Below are 20,595 nucleotides of genomic sequence, written 5' to 3'. Positions count from 1 at the left end.
ATAAAGGGCTGTAGTTATGTACTGTGTATAGAGGGTTGTAGTTATGTACTGTGGCTGTAGGTATGTACTGTGTATAAAGGGCTGTAGTTATGTACTGTGTATAAAGGGCTGTAGTTATGTACTGTGACTGTAGGTATGTACTGTGTATAAAGGGTTGTAGTTATGTACTGTGTATAAAGGGTTGTAGTTATGTACTGTGACTGTAGGTATGTACTGTGTATAAAGGGCTGTAGTTATGTTCTGTGGCTGTAGTTATGTACTGTGTATAAAGGGCTGTAGTTATGTACTGTGGCTGTAGTTATGTACTGTGTATAAAGGGCTGTAGTTATGTACTGTGGCTGTAGTTATGTACTGTGTATAAAGGGCTGTAGTTATGTACTGTGGCTGTAGTTATGTACTGTGTATAAAGGGCTGTAGTTATGTACTGTGTATAAAGGGTTGTAGTTATGTACTGTGTATAAAGGGTTGTAGTTATGTACTGTGGTTGTAGTTATGTACTGTGTATAAAGGGCTGTAGTTATGTACTGTGTATTAAGGGCTGTAGTTATGTACTGTGTATAAAGGGTTGTAGTTATGTACTGTGGCTGTAGTTATGTACTGTGTATAAAGGGTTGTAGTTATGTACTGTGTATAAAGGGTTGTAGTTATGTACTGTGTATAAAGGGCTGTAGTTATGTACTGTGTATTAAGGGCTGTAGTTATGTACTGTGTATAAAGGGCTGTAGTTATGTACTGTGTATAAAGGGCTGTAGTTATGTACTGTGTATAAAGGGCTGTAGTTATGTACTGTGTATAAAGGGTTGTAGTTATGTACTGTGTATAAAGGGTTGTAGTTATGTACTGTGGTTGTAGTTATGTACTGTGTATAAAGGGTTGTAGTTATGTACTGTGGCTGTAGTTATGTACTGTGTATAAAGGGATCCTAGTGGGTGTTGTCGTTCCCCTTGTAGAGAGGGAAGTGTATCGTCTAAGAGAACTGTGTTGTCATGGCAGCCGTTAGTCAGTCACGCCAACGTCAGGACCACCCTTTCTGGTGACCTACGGCGATAAAGAAAACATTTCCTTCCTGTTCAACGCCAACGTTGGACATGGGTCAACGCCGTCACCTCCCGGGGCACGCCAGTCTTCACGTGGTCAGAGGATCTCCTGACTGACAGAGACCAAGGTCTTTATGATACAGACCACAGCCTTATTTACAGTGATTCACAGCGGGAGAACATGTTCACAGTCTTACACTGAAGCCCTGGATCAAGTCACACAGTATCTTCAATACCTATATCTACTGCCTCTTTATGTAATACATGTATCACTAGCCACTTTAACTATGCCACTTTGTTTACATACCCTACATTACTCATCTCATATGTATGTATATATATACTGTTAAACCAGCTATAATGTTACCATACCCTACATTATTCATCTCATACGTATATACTGTACTCTATATCATCTACTGCATCTTTATGTAATACATGTATCACTAGCCACTTTAACTATGCCACTTTGTTTACATACTCATCTCATATGTATATACTGCACTCAATACCATCTACTGTATCTTGCCTATGCCGCTCTGTACCATCACTCATTCATATATCCTTATGTACATATTCTTTATCCCCTTACACTGTGTACAAGACAGTAGTTTTGGAATTGTTAGTTAGATTACTTGTTATTACTGCATTGTCGGAACTAGAAGCACAAGCATTTCGCTACACTCGCATTAACATCTGCTAACCATGTGTATGTGACAAATAAAATTTGATTTGATATACCTTTTTTTAACTAGGCAAGTCAGTTAAAGAACAAATTCTTATTTTCAATGACGGCCTAGGAACAGTGGGTTAACTGCCTTGTTCAGGGGAACAGTGGGGTTAACTGCCTTGTTCAGGGGAACAGTGGGTTAACTGCCTTGTTCAGGGGAACAGTGGGTTAACTGCCTTGTTCAGGGGAACAGTGGGTTAACTGCCTTGTTCAGGGGAACAGTGGGGTTAACTGCCTTGTTCAGGGGAACAGTGGGGTTAACTGCCTTGTTCAGGGGAACAGTGGGGTTAACTGCCTTGTTCAGGGGAACAGTGGGTTAACTGCCTTGTTCAGGGGAACAGTGGGTTAACTGCCTTGTTCAGGGGAACAGTGGGTTAACTGCCTTGTTCAGGGGAACAGTGGGGTTAACTGCCTTGTTCAGGGGAACAGTGGGTTAACTGCCTTGTTTAGGGGAACAGTGGGTTAACTGCCTTGTTCAGGGGAACAGTGGGTTAACTGCCTTGTTCAGGGGAACAGTGGGTTAACTGCCTTGTTCAGGGTAACAGTGGGTTAACTGCCTTGTTCAGGGTAACAGTGGGTTAACTGCCTTGTTCAGGGGATTAGTGGGTTAACTGCCTTGTTCAGGGTAACAGTGGGTTAACTGCCTTGTTCAGGGGAACAGTGGGTTAACTGCCTTGTTCAGGGGAACAGTGGGTTAACTGCCTTGTTCAGGGGAACAGTGGGTTAACTGCCTTGTTCAGGGGAACAGTGGGTTAACTGCCTTGTTCAGGGGAACAGTGGGTTAACTGCCTTGTTCAGGGGAACAGTGGGTTAACTGCCTTGTTCAGGGGAACAGTGGGTTAACTGCCTTGTTCAGGGAAACAGTGGGTTAACTGCCTTGTTCAGGGGCAGAATGGCAGATTTGTACCTTGTCAGGTCAGGGATGTTACTAGGCTTCGAGGGGACTCCTATGGTAGGTACACCTATAGCTAATCTGTTGGCTGTAGTACTGTATATGACTTTATCACTGATCTCAACCCAGAGTCTCTCAGATGGTTCACAGTCAGCCCACTGACCTCCACCCAGAGTCTCTCAGATGGTTCACAGTCAGCCCACTGACCTCCACCCAGAGTCTCTCAGATGGTTCACAGTCAGCCCACTGACCTCCACCCAGAGTCTCTCAGATGGTTCACAGTCAGCCCACTGACCTCCACCCAGAGTCTCTCAGATGGTTCACAGTCAGCCCACTGACCTCCATCCAGAGTCTCTCAGATGGTTCACAGTCAGCCCACTGACCTCAACCCAGAGTCTCTCAGATGGTTCACAGTCAGCCCACTGACCTCCACCCAGAGTCTCTCAGATGGTTCAGTCAGCCCACTGACCTCCACCCAGAGTCTCTCAGATGGTTCACAGTCAGCCCACTGACCTCTACCCAGAGTCTCTCAGATGGTTCACAGTCAGCCCACTGACCTCTACCCAGAGTCTCTCAGATGGTTCACAGTCAGCCCACTGACCTCTACCCAGAGTCTCTCAGATGGTTCACAGTCAGCCCACTGACCTCAACCCAGAGTCTCTCAGATGGTTCAGTCAGACCACTGACCTCAACCCAGAGTCTCTCAGATGGTTCAGTCAGCCCACTGACTTGAACAGACCAATACTCAATCATGAGGCATCAAAGCCAAAGAAAGCGCATAATATTGAGAAATGCTAGAGATGTAAGGAAAGTAGTTTAAAAACCACAACAACAAAATATATACAGTGCCTTGCGAAAGTATTCGGCCCCCTTGAGCTTTGCAAACTTTTGCCACATTTCAGGCTTCAAACATAAAGTTATAAAACTGTAATTTTTTGTGAAGAATCAACAACAAGTGGGACACAATCATGAAGTGGAACGACATTTATTGGATATTTCAAACTTTTTTAACAAATCAAAAACTGAAAAATTGGGCGTGCAAAATTATTCAGCCCCTTTACTCTCAGTGCAGCAAACTCTCTCCAGAAGTTCAGTGAGGATCTCTGAATGATCCAATGTTGACCTAAATGACTAATGATGACAAATACAATCCACCTGTGTGTAATCAAGTCTCCGTATAAATGCACCTGCACTGTGATAGTCTCAGAGGTCCGTCAAAAGCGCAGAGAGCATCATGAAGAACAAGGAACACACCAGGCAGGTCCGAGATACTGTTGTGAAGAAGTTTAAAGCCGGATTTGGATACAAAAAGATTTCCCAAGCTTTAAACATCCCAAGGAGCACTGTGCAAGTGATAATATTGAAATGGAAGGAGTATCAGACCACTGCAAATCTACCAAGACCTGGCCGTCCCTCTAAACTTTCAGCTCATACAAGGAGAAGACTGATCAGAGATGCAGCCAAGAGGCCCATGATCACTCTGGATGAACTGCAGAGATCTACAGCTGAGGTGGGAGACTCTGTCCATAGGACAACAATCAGTCGTATATTGCACAAATCTGGCCTTTATGGAAGAGTGGCAAGAAGAAAGCCATTTCTTAAAGATATCCATAAAAAGTGTCGTTTAAAGTTTGCCACAAGCCACCTGGGAGACACACCAAACATGTGGAAGAAGGTGCTCTGGTCAGATGAAACCAAAATTCAACTTTTTGGCAACAATGCAAAACGTTATGTTTGGCGTAAAAGCAACACAGCTGAACACACCATCCCCACTGTCAAACATGGTGGTGGCAGCATCATGGTTTGGGCCTGCTTTTCTTCAGCAGGGACAGGGAAGATGGTTAAAATTGATGGGAAGATGGATGGAGCCAAATACAGGACCATTCTGGAAGAAAACCTGATGGAGTCTGCAAAAGACCTGAGACTGGGACGGAGATTTGTCTTCCAACAAGACAATGATCCAAAACATAAAGCAAAATCTACAATGGAATGGTTCAAAAATAAACATATCCAGGTGTTAGAATGGCCAAGTCAAAGTCCAGACCTGAATCCAATCGAGAATCTGTGGAAAGAACTGAAAACTGCTGTTCACAAATGCTCTCCATCCAACCTCACTGAGCTCGAGCTGTTTTGCAAGGAGGAATGGGAAAAAATTTCAGTCTCTCGATGTGCAAAACTGATAGAGGCATACCCCAAGCGACTTACAGCTGTAATCGCAGCAAAAGGTGGCGCTACAAAGTATTAACTTAAGGGGGCTGAATAATTTTGCACGCCCAATTTTTCAGTTTTTGATTTGTTAAAAAAGTTTGAAATATCCAATAAATGTTGTTCCACTTCATGATTGTGTCCCACTTGTTGTTGATTCTTCACAAAAAAATACAGTTTTATATCTTTATGTTTGAAGCCTGAAATGTGGCAAAAGGTCGCAAAGTTCAAGGGGGCCGAATACTTTCGCAAGGCACTGTATATATATATATATGTATGTACTGTATATATATTCTATCCCTTTTAGACAACTTCCTGGACAAAACATTTCAGTGTAATAGTGAAAGTGTAAATATGGCAGTAGAAAGCCTTAACATCTGACCTCTCAGCTTCCCTATCAAATCTAAAAATAACAATGACACACGTGGAAGAATGAAAACACACAAGAAAATAATGGAGAAACCGATCCAACCAAAAACATAGAGACCCAGAAGACGTGAGCCTTCACTACGGTGAATCACTAATAAAATACAGAAATACACTACGGAAAAAGAAGGAACGTGTAACAGTCATCGTGGGTGGGAGAAGGAGATGACCAAGGTGCAGCGCGGTAAGTGTTCATGTTGTAAATTTAATCAAAACCGAACACTAAATAAAATACCAACGAGGCATAACGAGAACGAAACAGTTGTGTCTGGCGCAGACACAGGGACAGAAAACAACTACCCACAACTCAAGGGCGAAACCAGGCTGCCTAAGTATGGTTCTCAATCAGAGACAACGATTGACAGCTGCCTCTGATTGGGAACCATACCAGGCCAAACACATAGAAATACAAACATAGAACAAAAACATAGAATACCCACCCACATCACACCCTGACCAAACTAAAAATAGAAACATACAAAGCAATCTACGGTTAGAGCGTGTCAGAACAGCACGTCAGAAATCAGCACAACGTCATTGATGAATCGATTGACTCTAACCACTTCTGGGAAAATTGGAAAACACTAAACAAACAACAACACGAACAGTTATCTATTCAAAATGGAGATGGATAAAACCACTTTCTTTTTCACTTTCAATTTGAAAACACTAAACAAACATGAAGAGTTATGTATCCAACACAGAGAGGGTAAAACCACTTCACCACATCTTTTTGGCTCTATTACAAAGAACAAACAGCAAAAACATATACATGATCAATTACAAATCTTAGAATCAGCTATTATAGACTACCAGAACCCACTGGATTCTCCAATTACAGTGGAACTTCCGGAGCCGACAGAGATGGCCGCCTCGCTTCGCGTTCCTAGGAAACTATGCAGTATTTTGTTTTTTTACGTGTTATTTCTTACATTGGTACCCCAGGTCATCTTAGGTTTCATTACATACAGTCGGGAGGAACTGCTCGATATAAGAGCAACGTCAACCCACCATCATTACGATCAGGAATACGACTTTCTCGAAGCGGATCCTGTGTTTTGCCTTTCACCCAGGACAATGGATCGGATCCCAGCCGGCAAACCAAAACAACGACGCCGTAAAAGGGGCAGACGAAGCGGTCTTCTGGTCAGGCTCCGTAGACGGGCACATCACTCCCTAGCATACTACTCGCCAATGTCCAGTCTCTTGACAACAAGGTTGATGAAATCCGAGCAAGGGTAGCATTCCAGAGAGACATAAGAGACTGTAACGTTCTTTGCTTCACGGAAACATGGCTCACTGGAGAGACGCTATCGGAGTCGGTACAGCCAGCTGGTTTCTTCACGCATCGCGCCGACAGAAACAAACATCTTTCTGGTAAGAAGAGGGGCGGGGGGTTATGGTTTAGGATTAACGAGACGTGGTGTGATCATAACAACATACAGGTACTCAAGTCCTTCTGTTCACCTGACTTAGAATTCATCACAATCAAATGTCGACCACATTATCTACCAAGGGAATTCTCTTCGATTATAATCACAGCCGTATATATTCCCCCCCAAGCAGACACCTCAACAGCCCTGAACAAACTTTATTTGACTCTATGTAAACTGGAAACCACATATCCTGAGAATGCATTCATTGTAGCTGGGGATTTTAACAAGGCTAATCTGAAAACAAGAATAAATTCTATCAGCATATTGATTGTGCTACCAGGGCTGGTAAAACCCTGGATCATTGTTATTCTAAAACAAGATGTATGTGGCAGGGTCTACAGTCAATCACGGATTACAAAAAGTAAACCAGCCCCGTAGCGGACAAGGATGTCTTGCTCACAGACAGACTAAACAACTTCTTTGCCCGCTTTGAGGACAATACAGTGCCACTGACACGGCCCGCACCAAAACCTGCGGACTCTCCTTCACAGCAGCCTACGTGAGTAAAACATTTAAACGTGTTAACCCTCGCAAGGCTGCAGGCATCCCCAGCCGCATCCTCAGAGCATGCGCAGACCAGCTGGCTGGTGTGTCTATGGACATATTCAATCAAGCCTTATCCCAGTCTGCTGTTCCCACATGCTTCAAGAAGGCCACCATTGTTCCCATGAAAGCTAAGGTAACTGAGCTAAACGACTACCGCACCGTAGCACTCACTTCCGTCATCATGAAGTGCTTTGAGAGACTAGTCAAGGACCATATCACCTCCACCCTACCTGACACCCTAGACCCACTCCTATTTGCTTACCGCCCCAATAGGTCCAAAGATGACGCAATCGCAACCACACTGCACACTGCCCTAACCCATCTGGACAAGAGGAATACCTATGTGAGAATCCTGTTCATTGACTACAGCTCAGCATTGAACACCATTGTACCCTCCAAACTCATCATCAAGCTCGAGACCCTGGGTCTCGACCCCACCCTTTGCAACTGGGTACTGGACTTCCTGACAGGCCGCCCCCAGGTGGTGAGAGTAGGTAACAACATCTCCACCTCGCTGATCCTCAACACTTGGGCCCCACAAGGGTGCATTCTGAGCCCTCTCCAGTACTCCCTGTTCACCCACGACTGCGTGGCCACGCACGCCTCCAACTCAATCATCAAGTTTGCGGACGACACTACAGTGGTAGGGTCGATTACCAACAACGACGTGACAGCCTACAGGGAGGAGGTGAGGGCTCTCGGAGTGTGGTGTCCGGAAAAGGACCTCACACTCAACGTCAACAAAACTAAGGAGATGATTGTGGACTTCAGGAAACTGCAGAGGGAACACCCCCCTATCCTCATCGATGGAACAGTAGTGGAGATGGTAGAAAGTTTTAAGTTCCTCGGCGTACACATCACGGACAAACTGAATTGGTCCACTCACACAGACAGCATTGTGAAGAAGGCGCAGCAGCGCCTCTTCAACCTCAGGAGGCTGAAGAAATTTGGCTTGTCACCAAAAGCACTCACAAACTTTTACAGATGCACAATCGAGAGCATCCTGTCGGGCTGTATCACCGCCTGGTACGGCAACTGCTCCGCCCACAACTGTAAGGCTCTCCAGGCGGTAGTGAGGTCTGCACAACGCATCACCGGGGGCAAACTACCTGCCCTCCAGGACACCTACACCCCCCGATGTCACAGGAAGGCCATAAAGATCATCAAGGACAACAACCACCCGAGCCACTGCCTGTTCACCCCGCTATCATCCAGAAGGCGAGGTCAGTACAGGTGCATCAAAGCTGGGACCGAGAGACTGAAAAACAGCATCTATCTCAAGGCCATCAGACTGTTAAACAGCTTCTGTCTCAAGGCCATCAGACTGTTATATACCCTACATTACTCATCTCATATGTATTTACTGTACTCGATACCATCTACTGCATCTTGCCTATGCCGTTCTCTACCATCACTCATTCATATATCTTTATGTACATATTCTTCATCCCTTTACACTTGTGCGTACTGTTTCAGGTAGCTGTTGTGAAATTGTTAGCTAGATTACTCGTTGGTTATTACTGCATTGTCGGAACTAGAAGCACAAGCATTTCTCTACACTCGCATTAACATCTGCTAACCATGTGTATGTGACCAATAAAAAATACAATTTGATTTGATTTGAATGAACTTCAGGAAAAATACAAACCCTCCAACCCAAAAGGCCTGTGGTGTCCTAAATTAAATGATAAAATATACAGACCACAAATTCCAGTTGGCTATACTTAAACTCTTTAACGTCATCCTTAGCTCTGGCATCTTCCCCAATATTTGGAACCAAGTACTGATCACCCCAATCAACACAAGTGGAGACAAATTTGACCCGAAAATAACTACATATGCATCTACAGAAACCTTGAGAAAACAGCAGACACGTACATCAGTGAAATGTACTGAGCAAATGTAAAAATTACCCTAGAACAGACCACGTATTCACCCTGCACACCCTAATTGACAAACAAACAAACAATCCAAAACAAAGGCAAAGTCTTCTCATGCTTTGTTGATTTCAAAAAAAGCTTTTGACTCAATTTTCTATACAAACTGATGGAAAGTAGCGGAAAAACATACAACATTATTAAATGAATGAACACAAACAACAAGTGTGCGGTTTAAATTTGCAAAAAACATCCACATTTCTTTCCACAGGGCCATGGGGTGATGCGTCTTGAGTCCCACCCTCTTCAACATAATGACGAATTGGCGCTGGCACTAGAACAGTCTGCAGCACCTGCCCTCTCCCTACTAGAATCTGAAGTCTTTGCTGATGATCTGGTGCTTCTGTCACCAACCAAGGAGGGCCTACAGCAGCACCTAGATCTTCTGCACAGATTCTGCCAGACCTGGGCCCTGACAGTAAATCTCAGTAAGACAAAAAATATTGGTGTTCCAAAAAAGGTCCAGTCGCCAGGACCACAAATTCAAATTCCATCTAGACACCGTTGCCCTAGAGCACACAAAAAACTATACATACCTTGGCCTAAACATCAGCGCCACAGGTAACTTCCACAAAGCTGTGAACGATCTGAGAGACAAGGCAAGACAAGGCCATCAAAAGGAACATAAATTCGACATCCCAATGAGGATCTGGCTAAAAATACTTGAATCAGTCATAGAGCCCATTGCCCTTTATGGTTGTGAGGTCTGGGGTCCAGCTCACCAACCAAGACTTTACAATATGGGACAAACACCAAATTGAGACTCTGCATGCAGAATTCTGCAAAAATATCTCAGTGTACAACGTAGAACACCAAATAATGCATACAGGACAGAATTTGGACAACACCCGCTAATTATCAAAATCCAGAAAAGAGCTTTTAAATTCTACAACCACCTAAAATGAAGCGATTCCCAAACCTTCCATTACAAAGCCATCACCTACAGAGAGATGAACCTGGAGAAGAGTCCCCTAAGCAAGCTGGTCCTGGGGGTCTGTTCACAAACACAAACACACCCCCACAGAGCCCCAGGACAGCAACACCATTAGACCCAACCAAATCATGAGAAAACAAAAAGATAATTACTTGACACATTGGAAAGAATTTGGCTCTGTGACTGAACCAAACTTAAGGAAAGCTTAGACTATGTACAGACTCAGTGAACGTAGCCTTGCTATTGAGAAAGACCACCGTAGGCAGACATGGCTCTGTCTCTCTCCTCCAATCTTCTCCTCCTCCTCTGTTACTCTCCTCCAACCTTCTCCTCCTCTGTCACTCTCCTCAACCCTTCTCCTCCTTTGTCTCTCTCCTCCAACCTTCTCCTCTGTCTCTCTCCTCTGTCTCTCTCCTCCAACCTTCTCCTCCTCCTCATCCATCTCTCTTCTCCAACCTTCTCCTCCTCTGTCTCTCTCCTCCAACCTTCTCCTCCTCTGTCTCTCTCCTCCAACCTTCTCCTCCTCCTCCTCTGTCTCTCTCCTCCAACCCTCTCCTCCTCCGTCTCTCTCCTCCAACCCTCTCCTCCTCTGTCTCTCTCCTCCAACCCTCTCCTCCTCCGTCACTCTCCTCAACCCTTCTCCTCCTCTGTCTCTCTCCTCCAACCTTCTCCTACTCTGTCTCTCTCCTCCAACCTTCTCCTCCTCTGTCTCTCTCCTCCAACCCTCTCCTCCTCCGTCACTCTCCTCAACCCTCCTCCTCTGTCACTCTCCTCAACCCTCCTCCTCTGTCTCTTTCCTCCAACCCTCTCCTCCTCTGTCTCTCTCCTCCAACCCTCTCCTCCTCCGTCTCTCTCCTCCAACCCTCTCCTCCTCTGTCTCTCTCCTCCAACCCTCTCCTCCTCCGTCTCTCTCCTCCTCCGTCTCTCTCCTCCAACCCTCCTCCTCCTCTGTCTCTCTCCTCCAACCCTCTCCTCCTCTGTCTCTCTCCTCCAACCCTCTCCTCCTCCAACCCTCTCCTCCTCCAACCCTCTCCTCCTCCTCCTCCGTCTCTCTCCTCCAACCTTCTCCTTCTCCTCCTCTGTCTCTCTCCTCCAACCCTCTCCTCCTCTGTCTCTCTCCTCCAACCCTCTCCTCCTCCAACCCTCTCCTCCTCCAACCTCCTCCTCCTCCTCCTCTGTCTCTCTCCTCCAACCTCCTCCTCCTCCGTCTCTGTCTCTCTCCTCCAACCCTCTCCTCCAACCCTCTCCTCCTCCAACCCTCTCCTCCAACCCTCTCCTCCTCCAACCCTCTCCTCCTCCAACCCTCTCCTCCTCCTCCTCCTCCTCCTCCTCCTCCTCTGTCTCTCTCCTCCAACCCTCTCCTCCTCCAACCCTCTCCTCCTCCAACCTCCTCCTCCTCCTCCTCTGTCTCTCTCCTCCAACCTCCTCCTCCTCCGTCTCTGTCTCTCTCCTCCAACCCTCTCCTCCAACCCTCTCCTCCTCCAACCCTCTCCTCCAACCCTCTCCTCCTCCAACCCTCTCCTCCTCCTCCTCCTCCTCCTCCTCCTCCTCCTCCTCCTCATCCGTCTCTCTCCTCCAACCCTCTCCTCCTCTGTCTCTCTCCTCCAACCCTCTCCTCCTCTGTCTCTCTCCTCCAACCCTCTCCTCCTCCTCCTCTGTCTCTCTCCTCCAACCCTCTCCTCCTCCTCCTCCTCCTCTGTCTCTCTCCTCCAACCCTCTCCTCCTCCAACCCTCTCCTCTGTCTCTCTCCTCCAACCCTCTCCTCCTCCTCCTCCTCCTCCTCTGTCTCTCTCCTCCAACCCTCTCCTCCTCCGTCTCTCTCCTCCAACCCTCTCCTCCTCCAACCCTCTCCTCCTCCTCCTCCTCCTCTGTCTCTCTCCTCCAACCCTCTCCTCCTCCAACCGTCTCCTCCTCCAACCCTCTCTCCTCCAACCTCCTCCTCATCCTCCTCCTCCTCTGTCTCTCTCCTCCAACCCTCTCCTCCTCCGTCACTCTCCTCTAAACTTTATGGATGGTCACCTCACATCATCTGGTTCTGTTTTGTCTTTTTAATCACAGCTCTGTGCTGTTCATTAAAGCCTTGTCTCTCTCCTCCAACCCTCTCCTCCTCTGTCTCTCTCCTCCAACCCTCTCCTCCTCCGTCACTCTCCTCCAACCTTCTCCTCCATCTCTCTCCTCCAACCTCCTCCTCATCCTCCTCCTCCTCCGTCACTCTCCTCCAACCTTCTCCTCCATCTCTCTCCTCCAACCTCCTCCTCATCCTCCTCCTCCTCTGTCTCTCTCCCCCAACCCTCTCCTCCTCCGTCACTCTCCTCTAAACTTTATGGATGGTCACCTCACATCCTCTGGTTCTGTTTTGTCTTTTTAATCACAGCTCTGTGCTGTTCATTAAAGCCTAAAAGATCTTTAAAAGAGGACATCTCTAATTAAAGTGATTAATCTGTTTCCTCTCAGAGTCTCAGGCTGTTTGAAGTTCACACAGCAATTGGTTTCATGAAGACAGACTTGTGGCTTCCATTAAACAGGACAGCTAATATGCTAGAGATTTTGTAGTGTGGCAGAATAACAAAGACTAAATTCAATAACTTTGAGTTCAATGTTTGGACCCAAGAAGAATGTGCTTTTCTACAACAGTAGGTCAACAATGCATCTCTAAATCAGATATTTCTTCTTCTCGTCTTGAATGACTTCCTGTTGTTGTTTTTCTTCTTCTATGATATAATGGCAGTCCTCAACTTTCTGTTGTTTTAAAAGAGAGAAGCTCCTTCCACATCAATCAGCCAATCAGAGGTCATTAAACTGGTCATCGGACCCCGTTGTTTCAGTAGGAGGAAATATCTGCACGTCAACCCAACTGGGGCTGCTTCCCAAATGGAACTCTACGACCGACATAGAACAGAGCTGCTTAGAGCCCTGGTCTAAAGTAGAGCACTATATATAGGGAATAGGGTGCCATAGGGCTCTGGTCTAAAGTAGTGCACTATATAGGGAATAGGGTGCCATAGGGCTCTGGTCTAAAGTAGTGCACTATATATAGGGAATAGGGTGCCATAGGGCTCTGGTCTGAAGTAGTGCACTATATAGGGAATAGGGTGTCATAGTGCTCTGGTCTAAAGTAGTGCACTATATAGAGAATAGGGTATCATTTGGGACAGAAGAATAGCTGACTGGCCGACTGGAGGAGGTTAATACTGGAAACCATCTGTTGAATGTTTGTGACTCACTAGCAGCTCTGAGACAGAGAAGAAGAAGGGAGAAGGGAGAAGGGTCCATCTTCATTATAAGTTGTTTTGGGAACGAGGGGAAATGACATCTGTGGTGGAGTAGAGATGGTAGATGGTGGTCTGTGGTGGTGTAGAGATGGTAGGTGGTGGTCTGTGGTGGAGTAGAGATGGTAGATGGTGGTCTGTGGTGGTGTAGAGAGGGTAGGTGGTGGTCTGTGGTGGAGTAGAGATGGTTGGTGGTGGTCTGTGGTGGAGTAGAGATGGTAGATGGTGGAGTAGAGATGGTAGGTGGTGGTCTGTGGTGGTGTAGAGATGGTAGATGGTGGGGTAGAGATGGTAGGTGGTGGTCTGTGGTGGAGTAGAGATGGTAGATGGTGGAGTAGAGATGGTAGGTGGTGGTCTGTGGTGGTGTAGAGATGGTTGGTGGTGGTCTGTGGTGGAGTAGAGATGGTAGATGGTGGTCTGTGGTGGTGTAGAGATGGTAGATGGTGGTGTAGAGATGGTAGATGGTGGTCTGTGGTGGTGTAGAGATGGTAGGTGGTGGTCTGTGGTGGTGTAGAGATGGTAGGTGGTGGTCTGTGGTGGAGTAGAGATGGTAGGTGGTGGTCTGTGGTGGTGTAGAGATGGTAGGTGGTGGTCTGTGGTGGAGTAGAGATGGTAGATGGTGGTCTGTGGTGGTGTAGAGATGGTAGATGGTGGTGTAGAGATGGTAGATGGTGGTCTGTGGTGGAGTAGAGATGGTAGATGGTGGAGTAGAGATGGTAGATGGTGGTGTAGAGATGGTAGGTGGTGGTCTGTGGTGGAGTAGAGATGGTAGGTGGTGGTCTGTGGTGGAGTAGAGATGGTAGGTGGTGGTCTGTGGTGGAGTAGAGATGGTAGGTGGTGGTCTGTGGTGGAGTAGAGATGGTAGGTGGTGGTCTGTGGTGGAGTAGAGATGGTAGGTGGTGGTCTGTGGTGGTGTAGAGATGGTAGGTGGTGGTCTGTGGTGGAGTAGAGATGGTAGATGGTGGTCTGTGGTGGTGTAGAGATGGTAGGTGGTGGTCTGTGGTGGAGTAGAGATGGTTGGTGGTGGTCTGTGGTGGAGTAGAGATGGTAGATGGTGGAGTAGAGATGGTAGGTGGTGGTCTGTGGTGGTGTAGAGATGGTAGATGGTGGGGTAGAGATGGTAGGTGGTGGTCTGTGGTGGAGTAGAGATGGTAGATGGTGGAGTAGAGATGGTAGGTGGTGGTCTGTGGTGGTGTAGAGATGGTTGGTGGTGGTCTGTGGTGGAGTAGAGATGGTAGATGGTGGTCTGTGGTGGTGTAGAGATGGTAGATGGTGGTGTAGAGATGGTAGATGGTGGTCTGTGGTGGTGTAGAGATGGTAGGTGGTGGTCTGTGGTGGTGTAGAGATGGTAGGTGGTGGTCTGTGGTGGAGTAGAGATGGTAGGTGGTGGTCTGTGGTGGTGTAGAGATGGTAGGTGGTGGTCTGTGGTGGAGTAGAGATGGTAGATGGTGGTCTGTGGTGGTGTAGAGATGGTAGGTGGTGGTCTGTGGTGGAGTAGAGATGGTAGGTGGTGGTCTGTGGTGGAGTAGAGATGGTAGGTGGTGGTCTGTGGTGGAGTAGAGATGGTAGGTGGTGGTGTAGAGATGGTAGGTGGTGGTCTGTGGTGGAGTAGAGATGGTAGGTGGTGGTCTGTGGTGGTGTAGAGATGGTAGGTGGTGGTCTGTGGTGGAGTAGAGATGGTAGGTGGTGGTGTAGAGATGGTAGGTGGTTGTCTGTGGTGGAGTAGAGATGGTAGATGGTGGTCTGTGGTGGAGTAGAGATGGTAGGTGGTGGTCTGTGGTGGTGTAGAGATGGTAGGTGGTGGTCTGTGGTGGTGTAGAGATGGTAGGTGGTGGTCTGTGGTGGTGTAGAGATGGTAGGTGGTGGTCTGTGGTGGTGTAGAGATGGTAGGTGGTGGTCTGTGGTGGAGTAGAGATGGTAGGTGGTGGTGTAGAGATGGTAGGTGGTGGTCTGTGGTGGAGTAGAGATGGTAGGTGGTGGTCTGTGGTGGAGTAGAGATGGTAGGTGGTGGTCTGTGGTGGAGTAGAGATGGTAGATGGTGGTCTGTGGGGGAGTAGAGATGGTAGGTGGTGGTCTGTGGTGGAGTAGAGATGGTAGGTGGTGGTCTGTGGTGGTGTAGAGATGGTAGATGGTGGTCTGTGGTGGAGTAGAGATAGTAGATGGTGGTCTGTGGTGGAGTAGAGATGGTAGGTGGTGGTCTGTGGTGGAGTAGAGATGGTAGGTGGTGGTCTGTGGTGGAGTAGAGATGGTAGGTGGTGGTCTGTGGTGGTGTAGAGATGGTAGATGGTTGTCTGTGCTGGTGTAGAGATGGTAGGTGGTGGTCTGTGGTGGTGTAGAGATGGTAGGTGGTGGTCTGTGGTGGAGTAGAGATGGTAGGTGGTGGAGTAGAGATGGTAGGTGGTGGTCTGTGCTGGTGTAGAGATGGTAGGTGGTGGTCTGTGGTGGAGTAGAGATGGTAGATGGTGGTCTGTGGGGGAGTAGAGATGGTAGGTGGTGGTCTGTGGGGGAGTAGAGATGGTAGGTGGTGGTCTGTGGTGGTGTAGAGATGGTAGGTGGTGGTCTGTGGTGGTGTAGAGATGGTAGGTGGTGGTCTGTGGTGGTGTAGAGATGGTAGGTGGTGGTCTGTGGTGGAGTAGAGATGGTAGGTGGTGGTGTAGAGATGGTAGGTGGTGGTCTGTGGTGGAGTAGAGATGGTAGGTGGTGGTCTGTGGTGGAGTAGAGATGGTAGGTGGTGGTCTGTGGTGGAGTAGAGATGGTAGATGGTGGTCTGTGGGGGAGTAGAGATGGTAGGTGGTGGTCTTTGGTGGTGTAGAGATGGTAGGTGGTGGTCTGTGGTGGTGTAGAGATGGTAGATGGTGGTCTGTGGTGGAGTAGAGATGGTAGATGGTGGGGTAGAGATGGTAGGTGGTGGTCTGTGGTGGTGTAGAGATGGTAGATGGTGGGGTAGAGATGGTAGGTGGTGGTCTGTGGTGGAGTAGAGATGGTAGGTGGTGGTCTGTGGTGGTGTAGAGATGGTAGATGGTGGGGTAGAGATGGTAGGTGGTGGTCTGTGGTGGAGTAGAGATGGTAGATGGTGGGGTAGAGATGGTAGGTGGTGGTCTGTGGTGGAGTAGAGATGGTAGATGGTGGGGTAGAGATGGTAGGTGGTGGTCTTTGGTGGTGTAGAGATGGTAGATGGTGGGGTAGAGATGGTAGGTGGTGGTCTGTGGTGGTGTAGAGATGTTAGGTGGTGGTCTGTGGTGGTGTAGAGATGGTAGATGGTGGTCTGTGGGGGAGTAGAGATGGTAGGTGGTGGTCTGTGGTGGTGTAGAGATGGTAGGTGGTGGTCTGTGGTGGTGTAGAGATGGTAGGTGGTGGTCTGTGGTGGTGTAGAGATGGTAGATGGTGGGGTAGAGACGGTAGGTGGTGGTCTGTGGTGATGTAGAGATGGTAGATGGTGGGGTAGAGATGGTAGGTGGTGGTCTGTGGTGGAGTAGAGATGGTAGGTGGTGGTCTGTGGTGGAGTAGAGATGGTAGATGGTGGTCTGTGGGGGAGTAGAGATGGTAGGTGGTGGTCTGTGGTGGTGTAGAGATGGTAGGTGGTGGTCTGTGGTGGTGTAGAGATGGTAGGTGGTGGTCTGTGGTGGTGTAGAGATGGTAGATGGTGGGGTAGAGATGGTAGGTGGTGGTCTGTGGTGGAGTAGAGATGGTAGATGGTGGGGTAGAGATGGTAGGTGGTGGTCTGTGGTGGAGTAGAGATGGTAGATGGTGGGGTAGAGATGGTAGGTGGTGGTCTGTGGTGGAGTAGAGATGGTAGAGAGTGGGGTAGAGATGGTAGGTGGTGGTCTGTGGTGGTGTAGAGATGGTAGATGGTGGGGTAGAGATGGTAGGTGGTGGTATGTGGTGGTGTAGAGATGGTAGGTGGTGGTCTGTGGTGGTGTAGAGATGGTAGATGGTGGGGTAGAGATGGTAGGTGGTGGTATGTGGTGGTGTAGAGATGGTAGGTGGTGGTCTGTGGTGGTGTAGAGATGGTAGATGGTGGGGTAGAGATGGTAGGTGGTGGTCTGTGGTGGAGTAGAGATGGTAGGTGGTGGTCTGTGGTGGTGTAGAGATGGTAGATGGTGGGGTAGAGATGGTAGGTGGTGGTCTGTGGTGGAGTAGAGATGGTAGATGGTGGGGTAGAGATGGTAGGTGGTGGTCTGTGGTGGAGTAGAGATGGTAGATGGTGGGGTAGAGATGGTAGGTGGTGGTCTTTGGTGGTGTAGAGATGGTAGATGGTGGGGTAGAGATGGTAGGTGGTGGTCTGTGGTGGTGTAGAGATGTTAGGTGGTGGTCTGTGGTGGTGTAGAGATGGTAGATGGTGGTCTGTGGGGGAGTAGAGATGGTAGGTGGTGGTCTGTGGTGGTGTAGAGATGGTAGGTGGTGGTCTGTGGTGGTGTAGAGATGGTAGGTGGTGGTCTGTGGTGGTGTAGAGATGGTAGATGGTGGGGTAGAGACGGTAGGTGGTGGTCTGTGGTGATGTAGAGATGGTAGATGGTGGGGTAGAGATGGTAGGTGGTGGTCTGTGGTGGAGTAGAGATGGTAGGTGGTGGTCTGTGGTGGAGTAGAGATGGTAGATGGTGGTCTGTGGGGGAGTAGAGATGGTAGGTGGTGGTCTGTGGTGGTGTAGAGATGGTAGGTGGTGGTCTGTGGTGGTGTAGAGATGGTAGGTGGTGGTCTGTGGTGGTGTAGAGATGGTAGATGGTGGGGTAGAGATGGTAGGTGGTGGTCTGTGGTGGAGTAGAGATGGTAGATGGTGGGGTAGAGATGGTAGGTGGTGGTCTGTGGTGGAGTAGAGATGGTAGATGGTGGGGTAGAGATGGTAGGTGGTGGTCTGTGGTGGAGTAGAGATGGTAGATGGTGGGGTAGAGATGGTAGGTGGTGGTCTGTGGTGGTGTAGAGATGGTAGATGGTGGGGTAGAGATGGTAGGTGGTGGTATGTGGTGGTGTAGAGATGGTAGGTGGTGGTCTGTGGTGGTGTAGAGATGGTAGATGGTGGGGTAGAGATGGTAGGTGGTGGTATGTGGTGGTGTAGAGATGGTAGGTGGTGGTCTGTGGTGGTGTAGAGATGGTAGGTGGTGGTCTGTGGGGGAGTAGAGATGGTTGGTGGTGGAGTAGAGATGGTAGATACCCTACCCAACATGCTGTCCACCCAGTACGCACGCACGCACACACACACACACACACACACACACACACACACACACACACATAACTCCCAGCGACCCCCAGCCCTGGCGTCTGTAGGGTAAAGATCCATGCTGTCCACCCAGTACGCACGTGCAAACACATTAGTACACACAAACAAACACACACACACACACACATAAGTACACACAAACACACACACACATAAGTACACACACACACACACACACACACATAAGTACACGCTGACACATTCAGACACACACACACAGACAGACATAAATATTGCTCTCCTTGGAAGCACCATTGATCTTTACCCTACAGACGCCAGGACTGGGGGCCGCTGGGAGTTATGTGTGTGTGTGTGTGTGTGTGTGTGTGTGTGTGTGTGTGTGTGTGTCTACAGCAGTCCTTGTAAAGGTCTACATCAGGGGGTTGAATGTTACTCTCACTGCAGCTGGAGGACACTTAGAGCCTCAGGGCCAACACACACACACACACACACACACACACACACACACACACACACACACACACACTTCCCTCCTTGGAAACACCACTGAGCTTTACCCTACAGAGGCTGTGGGCTGGTTCAAATCAAATCAAATCAAATCAAATGTATTTGTCACATACACATGGTTAGCAGATGTGCTTCTAGTTCCGACAATGCAGTAATAACCAACGAGTAATCTAACTAACAATTCCAAAACTACTGTCTTGTACACAGTGTAAGGGGATAAAGAATATGTACATAAAGATATATGAATGAGTGATGGCACAGAGCGGCATAGGAAAGATACAGTAGATGGTATCGAGTGCAGTATATACATATGAGATGAGTATGTAAACAAAGTGGCATAGTTAAAGTGGCTAGTGATACATGTATTACATAAAGATGCAGTAGATGATATAGAGTACAGTATATACATAAACATATGAGATGAGTAATGTAGGGTATGTAAACATTATATTAGGTAGCATTGTTTAAAGTGGCTAATGATATATTTACATCATTTCCCATCAATTCCCATTATTAAAGTGGCTGGAGTTGAGTCAGTGTCAGGGTGTTGGCAGCAGCCACTCAGTGTTAGTGGTGGCTGTTTAACAGTCTGATGGCCTTGAGATAGAAGCTGTTTTTCAGTCTCTCGGTCCCAGCTTTGATGCACCTGTACTAACCTCGCCTTCTGGATGATAGCAGGGTGAACAGGCAGTGGCTTGGGTGGTTGTTGTCCTTAATAATCTTTATGGCCTTCCTGTGACATAGGTGTCCTGGAGGGCAGGTAGTTTGCCCCCGGTGATGCGTTGTGCAGACCTCACTACGCTCTGAAGAGCCTTACGGTTGTGGGCGGAGCAGTTGCCGTACCAGGCGGTGATACAGCCCGACAGGATATTCTCGATTGTGAATCTGTAGAAGTTTGTAAGTGCTTTTGGTGACAAGCCAAATTTTGAAGAGGCGCTGCTGTGCCTTCTTCACGATGCTGTCTGTGTGGGTGGACCAATTCAGTTTGTCTGTGATGTGTACGCCGAGGAACTTAAAACGTACTACCCTCTCCACTACTGTTTCATCGATGTGGATAGGGGGGTGTTCCCTCTGCTGTTTCCTGAAGTCCACTATCATCTCCTTAGTTTTGTTAACGTTGAGTGTGAGGTTATTTTCCTGACACCACACTCCGAGGGCCCTCACCTCCTCCCTGTAGGCCGTCTCGTCATTGTTGGTAATTAAGTCTACCACTGTAGTGTCGTCCGCAAACTTGATGATTGAGTTGGAAGCGTGCGTGGCCACGCAGTCGTGGGTGAACAGGGAGTACAGGAGAGGGCTCAGAACGCACCCTTGTGGGGCCCCAGTGTTGAGGATCAGCGGGGTGGAGATGTTGTTGCCTACCCTCACCACCTGGGGGCGGCCCGTCAGGAAGTCCAGTACCCAGTTGCACAGGGCGGGGATGAGACCCAGGGTCTCGAGCTTGATGACGAGCTTGGAGGGCACTATGGTGTTAAGTGCCGAGCTGTAGTCGATGAA

The sequence above is a fragment of the Oncorhynchus clarkii genome, chromosome 26 (assembly GCF_045791955.1).
Source record: "Oncorhynchus clarkii lewisi isolate Uvic-CL-2024 chromosome 26, UVic_Ocla_1.0, whole genome shotgun sequence".
Lineage (NCBI taxonomy): Eukaryota > Metazoa > Chordata > Actinopteri > Salmoniformes > Salmonidae > Oncorhynchus > Oncorhynchus clarkii.
The sequence above is the reverse complement of the archived record's forward strand: the minus strand, read 5'-3'. Positions refer to the sequence as shown.